The sequence below is a fragment of the Dasypus novemcinctus genome, chromosome 11, assembly GCF_030445035.2.
Source record: "Dasypus novemcinctus isolate mDasNov1 chromosome 11, mDasNov1.1.hap2, whole genome shotgun sequence".
NCBI classification, from domain to species: Eukaryota; Metazoa; Chordata; class Mammalia; order Cingulata; family Dasypodidae; genus Dasypus; species Dasypus novemcinctus.
Genome location: NC_080683.1, coordinates 63,977,262 through 63,993,515, shown reverse-complemented (window position 1 = coordinate 63,993,515; position 16,254 = coordinate 63,977,262). Strand labels below are relative to the sequence as shown.

Sequence of the window (16,254 nt, the reverse complement as noted above, 5' to 3'; positions counted from 1 at the left end):
TAATATAATACACGTGCCAGTGCTTTATATAATGCTTGTCCATGTTATAAGAGAAGTTGAGAAATATTTGCTGCTCTTGTTTTTGTTGTTGGGGAGACTGTCGTCCCTTAGACATTGTTGTAATAGAACACCTTGCATCTGCAACATTTCCATTTATTCACTTTTTGATTGGATGAGCAGCAGTAAATTATCAGATGGGCATGTTGAGGATAAGCAATGAATAAAGTTTAGGGCTTGCCTTCAGCAGGTGTCAGTTTTGGAGCAATGTGGCTAATGTTCTAATAGCTATAGAGCAGAAGTCTGTAAACACAGAAGAAGGAACATCTGACTCTTAAGGAATTTGGGAAGGACAGTATAGAGGAGGTGACATTCTGAGTTGTATCCTGGATGAAAAATAGTTATTTCCTGGACTGGAAGGCAGGGTAAGGTATTCTAGGTAATGGAACCAGCCTAGGTTCAAGGCAGAAAAGGATATGAAGAAGTATGGCATGTTCAGTTTGGCTGGAGCAGAGTTTCTTAGCCTTGGTACCATTGACATTTGCAATGGGTACTTTGTTATGGGAGACTGTCCTGTGCATTGTAGGATGCTTAGTAGGATCCCCACCTCTTGTAATGACAAGTAAAATTGTCCCCAAGCATTGCCAGATGTTCTCTGGGTGGCAAAATCACCTCTGGTTGAGAATCACTGGGCTACAGTGTGGACTGTATATGGAGTAGGGCTAGATATGAGACCAGAGGAAAAGGTAAAAGCCAGATCCTGAGATCCACTGAAAGATTTAAAGCAGCGACATTTTCAGGGTCCTTAGAGAACAGATATGAGGTTGTGTTATCTATAGGTTGTGCTTGAGTTGGACTGCACTTTTAGGCAATTTGGTCTTGAAAAGATACAGAATCTCTGGGCTTTAGAAAGCTAATTTAGTTTGTTGAGATCCTTTCACTAAGGGCTCTCTTTCCACTGGTGATTTTTCTCATGACCATTTGTTCTTGCCTTCTCAAGGGTAGGAAGGGACGTGTGCTCTTTTCCCGCTGAGAGGGCGCCAGAAAAGTCCTCTCTGCCCATCTCCTTTTCCCTAGATTAGAATTTCATGGGAGACAGCGGCTACTTCCTATCTTAAGAAACCAGAAAAAAAAGAAGCAGTTGTTCTTGGAAGGTTATCGTTTGGCTGAGAAGAAAACCTTGTGCTGAGTTTTTTCCCCCTTGGGCTTAAATACTGAAGAGAAATGTGCTTTTGGAATACTGGAAGGTGGCAGGGTGTTCTGCCCCAGGTCAGCCTGTGTGTGGGGGGTGGGGGTGGGGAGGAGGTGGGGAGGAGTATCTGTCATTGCTGAGGTCGGCTTCTACTATTTAGAGTTTGAGGTACTGCAGATACAAAGACAATCTTGAGAACTATCTGATCAGCAAGCACAGTTTGCTAAGGCAGCTTCTGCCCTGTTTCTCCAGGGCAACTAAAGACCTGACATCAGGGGTTCTCTCTTAACACACATCTGAGACCCAGACTCCTTAGAAATTTCAAGTGTCCAAGTAGGTGTGCCTCTTGTCTGGGAAGTTACATTCTGTCAGAGTGACCTGGGAGTGCTTTATTTTATATTGTTTTAATTTAAAGTAGTGATTAAACATATTGTGTAACCTTCATAGGTCAGCACTTCTCTTGTGATTTTCTTGGCATAAGACAAAGAATAGCTCAGCCTCTGGGGAGGAAACAGCCCTTTTTGGCACAAAGAAAACTAGAGAATCATCTCTTCAATTAAGATATGTAAGTTGGAAATACTTTTGTGAGTGTGGCTGATTTTCTAAGTAAAAATCTGTTCCTCGAAAGTTGGAGACCTTTGATTGTGCACTCTCTTCTTCCTTGGGCAGACTCTGCAATACTCTCCTTCCTCCCAAACCTCAGCCTGCTAATGAAACACACGTCACGAGGGAAGGGTATCCATAGCACTCTCGGGTCCCTGTTACTCCTGTGAAGGGCCAGGCCAATGCTGATGGTGCTTAGGTGTCAGTGGCTCTTTTGCGTTCATCAGGGAAGATTACTCTAGAAAACAAACCATGGCTCAAAGGAACTGGCAGTTTTTCAGCTAGTTTGTCGGGGCTGACATGATAGCCAGTGACCTGCTATCCACCGTGTCAGGATCTGAGGACACAACAGGAAGGGGTGCAGCTTGGCCCTTAAACAGCTAGCAGCTGGTCCAGGAGTGCTGGCTCAACAGGGAATCGGGGGCCACTCCTTGTGAGCCTGGTGATTGGTGAGGCGTCTGTACACAGAATATGTCAGTTTGATACCTACCATAAGATTTATACCGAGTAGACATGCTCATACTTATTCACCTTTTTAATATTTGCAAACAGGCCTTAAAGGTTGTCTAGTCAGGGCTTTCTGCTCTAGCCTTGCATGTTAAAGAAATTGTTGGCGCACATTTTCCTGGGTTTGTTCTTATCCTCCCCACCCCTTAAAGACTTGAAGACCGTCTTTCCAACTTTCACATACTCTTCAGATCTTTTTTTCGAGAGCTGGCTTCCCAATCATTATTTTGATCAAAAACTTTATCATTAGGATTTAAGTTTTACATTTTGTCAAAAGTCTTCATCCAGGAAAGCTAAAAACTGTAACATGGAATGGTATACGATAGTAAAACTCCATGCAAAACCTGAATATGGGTAATATTGCATATATGACTGTTTTTACAAAATATAAATACAAACATACTCGAGAGAAGGAAAAAGAATAGCAGCTAGGTATGGCAGGAGAAGCATAGAGAGATTGAGAGGTGATGAGGTTTGTTTTTTGTTTATTATTATTGTTGGAATAATGAAAGTGCTCTGGGAGTGACTGGGGTAATGAATGCCCAAACATGTGATTACACTGACTATCATTGATTGTACTCTTTGGATGGATTCGTGCTTTTTTAATATGTATCAGTAAAATTGAAAAAAAGTAAATAAGTTTAAAAAAGTCTTCATCCTCTCTACTTTTCTTGGCCATTCCATTGTTAATATATATTATGTATATATTATAAGTGATATTTTATAAATTTGCTAATAAGAAGGAGTAATGTGAGTTTATCCGTATTATGTATAGCTCATGCTGTAAAGAGAAGACTTCAGTGTATTATTTTAAAAATCATAGCCAAATGGGAAGCAAATTGAACAGAATGGGCTTTTATAGGCAAAATTAGGCAGGATGATGTCACATACCATTAAGTAAGTTCACAGAACCATCCTGACAAGACCAATGTTCAACTCTTGAAGAATATCTCTTCCTTTGTAGTGACATTGGGATGACTATCTGTGCTTTCCCTCCTGGTTACCCCTTGTCTTGAAGGCATGCCACATGCCATTCTCTGCCGAGAATTTAGGAGGACACTCCATCTGTTTGGGAAATAATTGAATTTTTCCGTTATTACACAAAATGCTCCTCCCAACAGTGAAAATGGATCTTCTTGAGAACTCCTTCATCCTTGTTATGTTGGAATAAAGACAGATCTGATTTTTGTTGCTTCAGACAAATGCCATAGATCAAATAAAGTAGAATAGGGCCCCTATCTCTCTTGGTGAGTGGATGCCATCATTTTCCTTAATCTCTGCCCAACAGAATTCTTTTCTTAATACCACATCCTACTGTGCCAGATTTGAAGCAGTTTCATCTTTACACTCAGATCAACATCTCCACAATCAACTGAAAAGTAAAACTGAAATTCAGTTTCTGCCTTTGTTTAGAGTTTTGTTTTGTTTTGTTTTTGTTTTTCACTCTTTGGTGCTGGGCAATGATTTCCAGAAGTCACTATCCCTGGCTCTCCCTCCCCCAACCCCAGGGGTTATAGTGCCTGAAATGCCAATGGATTCAAGTAGCTGACACAGCATCATCTCCTCCAATACATATTTATTAAGCACATGTTGTGTATATTCTTATGAATGTATATATCCAAGCACACACTGTGCTTGTGATATGTCAGAACAGAAGTATCTGCCATCTCAAGCTGGCACAGGTGAGGAGAGTCATCACATCCCAGAGCTTTTATATTAAACATAAACCTAATGTTAAAACTTTTTCCATTTTAAACTTCTTCACTCTAAGAACAAGTTAACAGGACCACTAGAGGTAGTGGAAAGAATAAATTATACACATATAAGATCTCTCTTTTTCCTTCTCTAGGATCACCCTTAGTGGTTTCACCAAAATCAAATGAAAATGACCAATCTCTCTATTTAATGAGCCTCTACTGTCATTTTTCTGAAGGCACTGGCCAAGTTCTCCTCCTGGCAGCCTTTGAAGAGCTATTGCAGAGTTTGAAAACTAGTGCCATGGAAGAAAATACAAGTGAAAATTAAATGATCTTTGTAATAAGGAAAGCCTTACTAATTTCTAAAAATGGCAGATATCATAAGGGAAAAGAATGTATTTATGTAAAAACTCGGAATTTCTTTTCATCGATAAATGTCTTGAACTGTTCTAAAAATAAGAGACACGCCAAAGAAATATTTATAACATATATGACAGAGGGTTCACTTAGCTAATATATTAAGAATTCTTACAAATTAATAAAATAATGATGAATACACTAATAGAAAATGGGCAAAGGACAGAAAAGAAAAAGCCAACAAAGAAAGAACTATGATCTATAGCATATAAGAAGACATTCAGCCTTGATAATAATCAAGGAAATGCAAATTAAAATGAGATTTTATTTTCTACCTATACAACTGACAAGGTTTTGTAAAAATTATCTAGTGAAGGTGAGAATGGGACTATCAGGCTCTCTCATACCCTGCTAGTGAGAGAGCACATTTCTTAAACTAATGTATATCAAAGCCTCAAATCCCATTTCCAGAACTTTTTGTCAAAGGAAACTCCATGGATGTGTGCAGAAATTTACCCAAGATATTCATCACAATATTGTGATAATAGTATTTTAAAAAGAAAGTAACCATGGTACAACCATACAATAAAAATACCAAAGAGTAATAGAAGATATTTAATGACATAAAAAGGTATTCCAAATAAATTATGAATAAAGCAAAATACATCATATTTTGTAGGTTGATCTTTATTTCATTTCATAAAATGGTACATGTATGCACACAGAAAAAAGATTGGATACACATCAAAATATTGAATATTATCTACTTTTTGCTTGTATGTTCTAAGTTTTCTTTAGCAGTGTGTGTTTCATAATTAAAATAATTTAAAATAAAAGATACAAAATTATCTTTAAAATATGTATGTTTCACTGTATTTTTAAAATATGGATGATAAAAAGACTAAAAAGAAATTGTCCAGAATGTTGACAATGGTTATCTCAGAGGATAGTTCCATGGGGTGTGTTTGTTTCTTTTTTAAAAATTTAAAAACATTTTCTGTATTTTTAAGCTTTCTGAAAATAGTTATATGTGTATTTCATTAATAATCAGAAAAAATAAACATTTAAAATAGATATTTTATCTCTTTTGCATTTGAGGTGCAACTGAATGAGGATATTTACTGGGAAGATATAAAATAGAAGTGGAATCATTGGTCAAAGCAGAGTTTTGTGTTTGGGAGTCATTCTGTCTGACATATTACCAGGAGTAGCATTTGAATAACTACTGGTTTGGGGGCAGTAGAAAGTAAAATAATCTAGAACAGGGGTTCTTAACAAGGGGTCCGTGAGCATGAATTGAAATTCAGAAAAACATTCTTGTGGGGACATGTTGGTGTGGGTGTGATATATTTATTAAATAGTACACAGTATAGTGTGGACTTAGTAAGGGGTCCATGGATTTCATCTGACTGGCAAAGGGGTCCCTGGAACAAAAACAGTTAAGAACCCCCGCTCCAGAAAAAGATGCTATCCATTGACTCAGTGGGTCAAAATTCTTTAAATGGGCATGGCACCCTCTTAATACTGTTTCTTTTCTTTCATTAACCTAAGACACTCATGCTAATGAGCACAGTGTGAGCTAGACATGTCGTTCTCAAATTGTCCCTGAGACCCTTTCAGAGGGTCCACACACAGGTCCAAAAGGTTTCCTGATAACACTAAGACATTATTTGTCATTTTCACTCTTTCTCTCTCGAGTGTCCGGTACCATTTTTTGAGGGGCTGCATGACATGTGATGACATCATCCTTGTGATGGCTCTTGGGTTGTATGTTTATGTTTTTCTGTACCCAAAATTTCTCACTTTTAATTTTGAATATGGTAAACTTATAGAAAGAGCCCCATAAATGAAAGCTCTTCAGGGTCTGCAATAATTTTTAAGAATGTACAGCGGTCCTGAAACATGCACATGGGAACCACTGAGCTGGACTCTGTCCTTTACCTGGCAGTACCTACTTCCCCTGGAAGCTGGACCTGGGCCCTCAGCAGTGAGCGCCCCTGCACGTTGTAGCCCATTGCTCTCACCTTCTCTGTCTTTGAGGAGTCCTAGTCCTATAAAGAGAGTGTTTGTAGTGTTTGTGAGGCTAAAAGGAACCTTGTTGATACAAGGCCAGCGTAGTACCTGTGTTACACAAAAATTGAATTCTCTTGAATTGCGAAGGTAGACCCCAGACTCTGTCTCACACATGGAAATTCAATGATGTTTCAGGAGGAATACAGGAGTGATTCCTTCTGAGAGGTATTAGAGTGTAAATGTAAAAGAAAACTAACCATTTAATCCAGTAGGTTGAGTTAGCATGAAAGGAGGGAGAAGATAACTTTTAAGAGAATTAACTGAATATGTGCTTGCTTTGTCTTTGAAATTTATAACCTGTTTGTGAGTGTGTGTAAAACATGCATACTGTTAAGAGAACTACTTTGCAAGATACATAGATCTATCTTTTTATATCATCATTTCAACTATGGAAGCAATAGTAATGCTTCTATTTCAGTCCCAAGGCTTCTCCTCGGTTTGCTTAGTTAGAAATACAGTTCAGGGGTCTCTCCTTGGGTGTGCAGCACACCTGCTAACCACAGAGCACTGCATGGTGGAGCAGTGTTTGGTGCCTGCTCCTCTGAAAAGCATTCTTTGTGGTCCAGGGCACAAGTCGAAAATCTGATGAACCATTCTGTACAAAAATTCAAGTATCTCATGACTAACTGTGCTGGAGGATCTCAACCCTGAGAATCTGTGCACCCACTGAAGGATTCATGTGGACATGTCAAAGCTTTGTCTTGTGGGTGAAGGTACCCTGATGGCCTGACCCAATAACTTAAAACCATGTCAGAAAAATCAAAGGAAATTCCGAATGGGTAGGAGGTAAATTAAGGCTTCAGAGTAGAAAGGATGGATTTTTTTTGTTCATTTCGATATTCTAACAGCCCCTGAAAAGGAGAAGGAATATGTTTTGACTTGACTGTAAAATAATTTCCAAGCCCAAGAGGCCTAGTTGATAAGCTCTTGGATATGTGGCTACAGCTACTGACCATAAACAGGTTTCACATGAAGGAAAGAGGATAACTGGATTCAACTTGTTCACATAGAGCTTTATTTGAATGTTGATTGAATTGGTGAAGTACCAAAGAGGCCAGTGGATTCTGGCCTTAGTGAGTCACACAGAGAAGTGCTTCTGTCTTCCTCCTCAACTGTCCCTTTTCTCTCAATCTTTACTTCCCAACTGCTCAGATAACTACCATACAATGGGTTGGCTTAAAAAACAACAAGAATTTATTGGCCCACAGTTTGGGGGCTAGGAGAAGTCCAAAATCCAGGCATCAGCAAGGTGATACTTTTTCCCTGCAGACTGTGGCCTTCTGGGATCCTTGGCCTTCCATCACAGAGCAATGCACTTGTCGGCATCTTCTTTCTCCTCTGGGTTCTGTTGACTTCCAGGTTCTTTGCTTTTTAGGCCTCTAAAATTAGGATTCAAACCCATTCTGAATCAATTGACCACACCTTAACTAAAAATAGCAATTTCAGAACATCCTATTTACAGTGACTTCACAAGGAATGGATTAAGAACATATTTTCGGGATATATAATTCAATCACCAACAGTAAACCTTAATGGGTACAATTCAGTTATAGCCTCCTAGTTAATTGGTGATTGAAAACATGTTTATTTAATTATTTAATTAATCTATGGCTTGTCCATCTTTAGAATATTAACAATTAAAACTCGATTTGCCATGTTTCAAATTTATCATGTATGGTGGGAAAGATATAACTCAGATTTCATCCAATCCAATTTATTAATTGGAGTTCCTAGTAAGTTAGAGTGGTTTTTTTTTCTTCCCTTTCTGTGATGGAGAGGCCTTGTGACTCATTGCTATTTGCTGGTATTCTTCCCAGCTTCCTATTATCTTTTGTCTCCATGAAATAAGCCTAACATTATTGTTTTCTATAAGATGCTTTCAGAGACCAGTGTACTGGAATATATGTGCACCATTGACTTCATTTTTAAAAATCTCATACTGTGATGAAATTTATAAATATAATAGAGGAAAGATGCTTATTTAAAGTATATAAAACTCCATAATTTGCAGAAAATTTTCAGTTAATGTTCAGAAAACACATAGTACTAGTCTTTCAGAAATGACAATGTTTAGATTTAAATGCAAACATTTAGATTTGATTAATCACAACTTATATGTTCTTCTGGTTTGTTTATTTGGGCTTTTTTCCTTTCTTTCTTTTAATGGAATAGTTTTGTAACTTCTTAACATCCTCAGACTTTAATAAGGTGGCATTGTCTTGAGAGTCAAGTCTCAATTAGATATAAAAATAAGCAATTAATTAAAATAACCAGCCCTAGACAGAGAGGTAAAGTGTCATCACATGTCAAAATGATCAAGCAGCACCTGTTAATTAGAACAGTAGGAAAACTGCAATGAATTATGAAAAAAAAATTATTGGGTAAAATTAGCAATACCTGCTTCTCTTGTTATTTCTTCAGATATAACCCATAAATAATTTGTTGTGACAGCTCTAGGCTGGGATTATGGCATTTCAGATAGGGTTTGCTTATAGCTAAAAATAGACACATGTAGGGAAGATCAGAAAAGGAATATTAAACAATTGAAATTTTGTGAAAGACTGATGCTGTTTCATTGTAATAATTTCCCCAAAGGCACATTAGTAATGCTGCTAAATACAGACTTTAATAGACTTTAATAATGTGTACTTTAGAGGCCTGATACACAAAGGAATAATGTATAAAACATTCATTATGGAAAATTGCTACCTCTTTTATTTAATAAGAAATCTGTTGAAACAAAACCATTGCACTGCCTGTGGCATTATGTTACTGGGTGTTAGCAGGCTGAGGAATAATTGCCACCTTCTTTTAGATTTTTTTTCACCTATTCTAATCAATTTGCAATCATATTTACTTATTTGTTCCGTGAATGAAAATGGGGATTTTTTTTTTAAAAGTGCTTGCATTGAATGAACCCTTGTTCACCTTTCAACTCAGTTTCTCATAAGCTATATGTAATCTTGGACAAGTTGCTTAACGTCAAATTCAGTTTCTTCACTTGCAAACTGGAGACTGTTCTACTTCCTATGGCAAGGTTGTGGTAGAAGTAAGTTAAAATGTTGACACAGCAACCATGGACAAAGTAAAGTTATTGATATTGTAGTAATGGAAAAACATGTAACATTAATATAAAGATAATGGTTACCAGAGGTTTTCAGGGGAAGGGGAGGAAATGATAGGTGGAATTTAGGGCATTTTTAGGGCATTGGAATTAAGTGTAAACCACAATGTAAACTGTAGACCCTGGTTAGTAACAATGCTACAATATTCATCAATTGTAACATGTACCACACTGATGTAAAATGTTCTTATTAATAGGGGAAGATGTAGGAGTGAAGGGGGTAGAGTATATGGGAATCCCTTATACTTCCGATGTAATTTTTCTGTAATCTAAAACCTCTTTAAAAATAAAGTTTATTTTAAAAATGTTGACACAGGGGTGCCTGCACATAATAGGCACTCAATGAGTGGTTTCTGTTATAATTACTTCCTACCTCTGTTTCTTTCTTTTGTCTATGGATGACTGTTGGGGGAGGGAGCAGAAGGAGGGCCCAGAGTAGGAGAAGCAATTAAAAAGAAGCCTTGGTAAGCAGCTCTGTACCCAAGCCTTGCATTGGATTTCAATTTGATTTTAATGTACTGCTGCTGAGCACGATGCTGTTGAAAAAGAGAAGAGAGTAAGAAGCAGATGCTTTTGGAAGAACAGTGAGGCATTTATCTCTTTTAATGAGATAACATCATTAGAGTGACAAAGTGCAGTGAGTCAATACTTGAAATGGACTGCTGCTATCTTCCAAAGTGTGCTGATTTTTATACTTCACAGCCTTAGAATCTGCTGAATCACGAATTCTGTCTTATCTCTTATTAGAGCCACTGGCTTTGATCTCGCAGAATAGAACCACACCTTAGGGATTTCCAGGGGAGTAGAAGAGTGAACTAATTGGATAAATGAGAAAAATGTGAGGTGATTTATAATCTGCTCAGATCCTATGTAATCAGGAAACCTCAGAGAAAGTAGGTTGGGCTTCTTTTCTCCTCTGACTTCTTTTAATGGCTGCGCGTCCTAACTGCCTTCCCCTCTACCTGCTCTCCTTGCCCTCTGTCTGCTTCTTGGTGTAAAGTCAGAAACACTAACCATGTCAGGCTGACACTGACGGCTCTGACATTCATAACAAAGAGACTGGGAGGAGAGACGGGGGAGGGGAAAGGTAAGGAAAAGCATCAGGGAAAATATTTTTTTATTACACATAAAATCCGTCGCTGCAGTATCAGTGACATTTCGGGGCCTGTCAAGTCCTAGGGAAACGAAGGAGGGAGCAAGATAAAATCTGATGGAGATGGAAATTGGGCTGGGAAGATTTTGTGCCAATTTTTTCCCTCTTCTTTTAGTTCAGTGTATTGCTATAATAGAATTACTGTTTCTATGATTTCTTTTCACTAAAAAAGGCCATATAAATTTCTTCCTTCCATCTTCCCTCACTACCTCCCTGCATTTTCCGATATCCCAGCTTTTCTCTGAAACAAAGTTAAACGCAGATCTGAACAGGAAGTGTGTGCTTTCTAAGGTTTTCCATCTTATTACCATATTCCCGTAGTTTAACCTGAACTATAGCCACTTCCAAAAAGAAGTCATTGGTGCAAGTGTTTTCTGACCATGGCAAAGCTGCATAGGGCACTTCTCAGTGTTATCCTCAGGTGGGCTTATCCTTAGCCTCTCCAGCACCTGCTTAGGGCTGCTGGATGTGGGTTGACTGTTGCCAGGTTTTCCAAATACCTTTGAGGTTTCTCTCTCCCCTGGGCATTTCTTCTTTTGGAATCCTTTCTTGAGAGTGGTCGCTGGTCTCTGTCTTGGATCAGTCATGACCCGGAAGCCTGCTGCCACATTTCACATGTGTTTTGAATCCAGATGCAGTGATTTAAATTGAGCTCTGAGCTCAGGCTGAATCATCCTAGCTTTTCTATAAGCACAAGAACTCAACTGCCAGCTCAGCTTTTGAGGTATTTAGAATGACAGCTCTATGTCTTAGGTAGGATATCTGTCCTTTAACATTTTCTTGGTGCAAGAAAAAAAAAGATCAAAAAGTGAAAAATGGTGTATTTTTTCCATGTTAGTTACCCAGTCATAAAGGGAGTACATTTTTGGAACATATTTGAGGACAGAAGGTATTACATAGTGACTTCTCTTCAGATTGTTTAAAAATAATGTTAATTGGGAATTTTGGAGAAAGCCGACATCCTTAGGACCCAAGTAAAACATCACACATTTGGGTTACTTGGGAGAAAAGCTCCTCTGAATTTGCACATACAAAAAAGTGAGTTATAGCATAATTAAACTATATACGAGAACCTTGGCATTATGGCTTATTTAAAATACTTGAGGAAACTCAGCTTCTAGCAGGGGAGAGTGAACTTGTACTCTGGAGAGGATTTAGGGAAATTAACCCAAAATAGCTTCCTATAAACTAAAATTTTCCTCATTTTCTTTTTATCCTAAAAATTTACAGGGACATTGCATTATTTTCTGTGATAATGCCCATGCTTGTTTTCATATAAAAGAACTTTTGAAATTATTTTCTAGTTAAATTACTTAATTTGAATCTTATATTAGGTAATGCAAACTGTTATAACAATCCCTTAAAATTCAGTGGTTTAACACAATAAAAGTTTATTTACTTGCTCAAGTAACAATCTAGTGTAGTTGTTTCTGATGTGTGAATCAGCAGTGATTCAGGAATCCTGAATTCAGGTTTCTTCCATCTTTTGATTTTACCATCTTTAAGACTGTCTGCATCTAGCCAGTATAAGGGGAAAGAGCTTAAAGGAACACTCAGCTCTTTAAGCCTTAGCCCTGAAGTGACTCAGCAGCTCATACTGATTGCTGGGTAAGAACTGATCACATGGCTATACCTGAAAGCAAGGGCTCCTGCCAAAAGTAGCCCCTGGTTGTATAGTGACTGTGCTAGACAGCTGAAGACACACACACAGAAGCTGCCCCATCTTAAAAGGAAATCTGGGCAGCGTGTCATGTGTATCCTGTACCTTCCAGGGCTCCTGTGCATACTCATCATAAAGATTTTAAGAGTCTCCATCCTAGTATGGCTAGGAATGCTTTTCAACTAAACACCCCAAGTATTCATATGTAAACGAGTGGCCAAGGTTGCTTACTGTTTTGTTTTCTTAAGAATCTAATATAGTCTCAAGGGAATTGTACTCACACTATTCATTGATGCTTTTTCACTTTATTAAACTAGTGAAATACAGGTTAATGAAGTTTTACTCTCTGCCAAAAATTTAGCTTGTGGTTAGAATGATTTTCTATAGTTCCGTAACTTTTTTGTTACGTTATAGTATTACTGAAAAATAATATCCATCCACAAGGATAATGGGAGTGAAGAGGACAGTTATATAACCTGCTTGTGCTTATCTCAAATGGCTACACTTTAGTATTTAATTATAAAAATCTTGTCTCTCCTAGCAGGTTAGTCACTATTTCTAAAGTTGAACGTGGGTTTTATAAGTGACTAATTGCTTTGTATGCTCCTTTTCAATTACTGTAAAAAGTCATGAATTCTCTACATTTAGAACTACTAAAATTATTTAGATTTGCCTGTTGAATAGTTTTTTTCTAAAAAAGGACTCAGGGTGTGTGTGGGGGGAAATTTCCACAGTAAATTTTTGGTTTTGCAACATAATTTGTAAGAAATATGCCTTAGAAAATGAGAGAGCAATTTGAAAAGGATAAGTAGGGGTACACCCTGAAAACTTGGTAGGTAGTGTGAAAACACATTAATACTGAACCATAATATTTAAGATTTTAGTCATGAAATTCCATGTCAAGAAATCATTAGCTTGCTGTTGTATTATTCTGCTACTTAAAAACATTGTTTTTATCTAATGATTTTAAACCACAGATTTTCTTTTGGTCAAAAAACCTGGTTATTTAAACAGCAGCCTTTTCATGTTTCAGAGTTATAGTTTTTTGTGTAATATATTTAAATAAAATAAAGCAGTTACTTGAGTCATTTTAAGAATAAATCTTCATTCAGTTTAATGTATAAATTCAGATTTTGGAGATATCTAAGGATGAAGTTTATATTTTTTAGATTTGATAAATATTATTTTAGGCATTACCATTATCTTGAGTGCCTAATGTTTGCTAGACATTGCATTAGCTCCTCTATAATATACTATATTATTGCTAATTTTCACACCCAACTTCCTAAGTGGTTATTCCCACTATACAGTTTGGGGAACTCAGAGACACTTAAGTAACGAAGCCAATGTCACATTGCTAGATAGAACAGATCCAGGATTTGATTTCGGATCTCATTGGCTCCAAAAGCCATGCACATTTTATCCTGTCTCGCTTTCTCGTAGGGTATTTGTTGAATTGAATCTGAAATATATTGAATGAACTTACTAAGGAAAAGCAAGACTTCAGGATGAATGTTTTAGTTTTTGAAAGAACAAGCCATATGCAAATGAGCAAATTAATGTAGCAGTAGGAAATTAGTTCCATCTAATCATTAAAGGAGGTCTCTAGGACTTTGGCTGACTAACACTTAGTACTACCCCTTCCTAAATAAATGAGCAGTCTGTGATTCAGAACACTTCTTAAATTTCCATTATATGACTAAATTAGAGTTCTTTAGAGCTCTTATTAGAGTTCCTTAAAACTAGTCTCCAATTCATACTCTCACTCTTGTTCCCTTTTCTGAACATGCCCATGTTGTTGAGGTTTTACTGGCTTGCTGAGGCAGGCTCAGAAAATGGCAGTGCTGAGCCATGGGAGGCCTGGTCTAAGGACAAGATGAAGAGAACCTGCATATTTTCCAGTGAGGAGCTCAGCTAGAAGATGAAAGATAAAAGTGTATTCGTATCAAAACAAGTCACCTTTCCTAGCAACATGATGATTTAGAGTTTTGCTGGGTGTCTGCATCATTTTCAACTTCATCTCATTTACTCAGTTCTTGGTTTCTGCTTGTTTGACTGTGGCCAGGTCATATCACATGCTTGAAACTTGGTAAAGAAATGGAATTGGATGGCGAGTAGTTAGGCTTGCTTTGCCTGGGTCAGCTTGGGTAGGAGGTGTTGTAAAATACTAGGAATTGAAATACAATCCTGGGGTGAATATGCATTTTTTGGAGGGACTGACTCATTACTTACAGCAAATTCTAAAAGGGGCTTAATGCACACAAAGTAATCAATGGTCCACGTTATTTCTGAGGTCTTTTGAAACTCCCGCATTCTACTTTTCTGTAAATGTTATAGAGCACAAGTGATCATGGGCAGGGCATAGGAGAAAATGAATTCTATTACCCTTCTTCAGGAGACATGTAAGTAAAACTTGAAATGCTTTTACTGTACACAAGTGCTTCTGTTCCCTAATATGAGTGTTCTGTGTATAATAAATGTTGAATAAATGCTTGTGGTTGAAGACAAAAATTTGCTTATGAGCAGAAGGGCAGATTTAGTAAATCAGTTAGAAGGGAGTCACGTTCTGGTGATGAATGAACAGTTTTCTAGGCTCGGACAGGTTGTATAGTTATCCGTAATTGGTAGTTCAAAGAGTCGTTTAGAATACTGCTTTCTTATTTGGAAACTCAGACACTAGGAATGTTAGCACCTAAGAGATGATAAGAGTTAATAGATTCCAACACTGAGGAAGAGGAAGCGAGGCACCAAAGGTGAGAGGTTGTACAGTTGCTCCTGGTCGGGTTCTTTGTTATTGTCCCCTCAGCGTGGTTGTGGACAAGTTGTCCTGCCAGAGAGCCCTGTCCTATGTGCTCAGCAGACTAACCAGCCTAAAGCAGGAGCAGATTGCTCAGCAGATAAACAGGAGAGTGAGAAGAGCACTCTAGCACCTCCCCCTCTCAGGAGGGAAGGAAAGAATTAAGCAGCATCCCCTGTCCAGCTGTTTAGTTTCAAGTCCACTCTTGAAGTGTGACTCATGAATTCACTGTATTGAAACAACATTTTACTACTCTCCAGAGAAATCCCATTTCCAGTCAAACAATAACACCAAAACACCATTCCTTGGATGCTTAGATATGCCTTTCAAAAAATCAGTGATGTCAATCTGTATTGTTACTGTTCCCTAAAAATTGTATTTATTTCATTCTACCAGTGGATTTTAAAAATTTGACTCCTTAATATAAATGTCTGGGTGTGTATATTTTGCAGCCAACTGAGCACTCCCAACTTGTGTTTAACATGTAAGTATCGTGATTATGTTTTCTTTGGAAATTTTGTAAAAAGAAAATAAATATGATAGGTCCCAATAATACAATTTGTCTTCAAACTTGCCATGAGTAATCACTGTCTAGGCTAAGTCCACTATTCAAAGTCAAAAGCAGACAGAATGTTTTGAGCTAGCCTTCGGAAATTGATGTTAGTTAATTTATTAATTAAAGCTAAAAGAAGCACTCAGCCTCTTTGGTTGTATTATTATTATTTTCATTTTAGGATTCTCAGTCCTTATTATAAGTGTTTAATATGAATCTCATGATTATAAATCACTTTTTAGAGTTGGCTGAGCTGGATTATTAGTGTGAAGTATAACTACATCAAATTTTTCTCTAGGAAAAGGAAAAAAATAGTATAAAATACTATTAACTATATTATTTGACTTAGTTTACTGGGATAAGTTTACAAATTACCCATGTCTCTTTTATTCTTGAATGACTACACAGCATGGTACATAATTTTGTACCATGTACATTTATATTTATATATGTATTTTTAATAGATATAAATAAACTAGTGCCCAGGTTACCAAATAAAGAACACCCTCAAAATTTGAATTTCAAGGGACAGTAGCAGAAA

General features: G+C 37.3%; 1 protein-coding gene across 3 annotated transcripts in view; it reads left to right on the top strand.

Moving 5' to 3' along the window:
- Positions 1 to 16,254, top strand: part of BACH2 (BTB domain and CNC homolog 2) — a 360,545-nt gene that overhangs the window by 83,666 nt on the left and 260,625 nt on the right. The window lies entirely within an intron of this gene.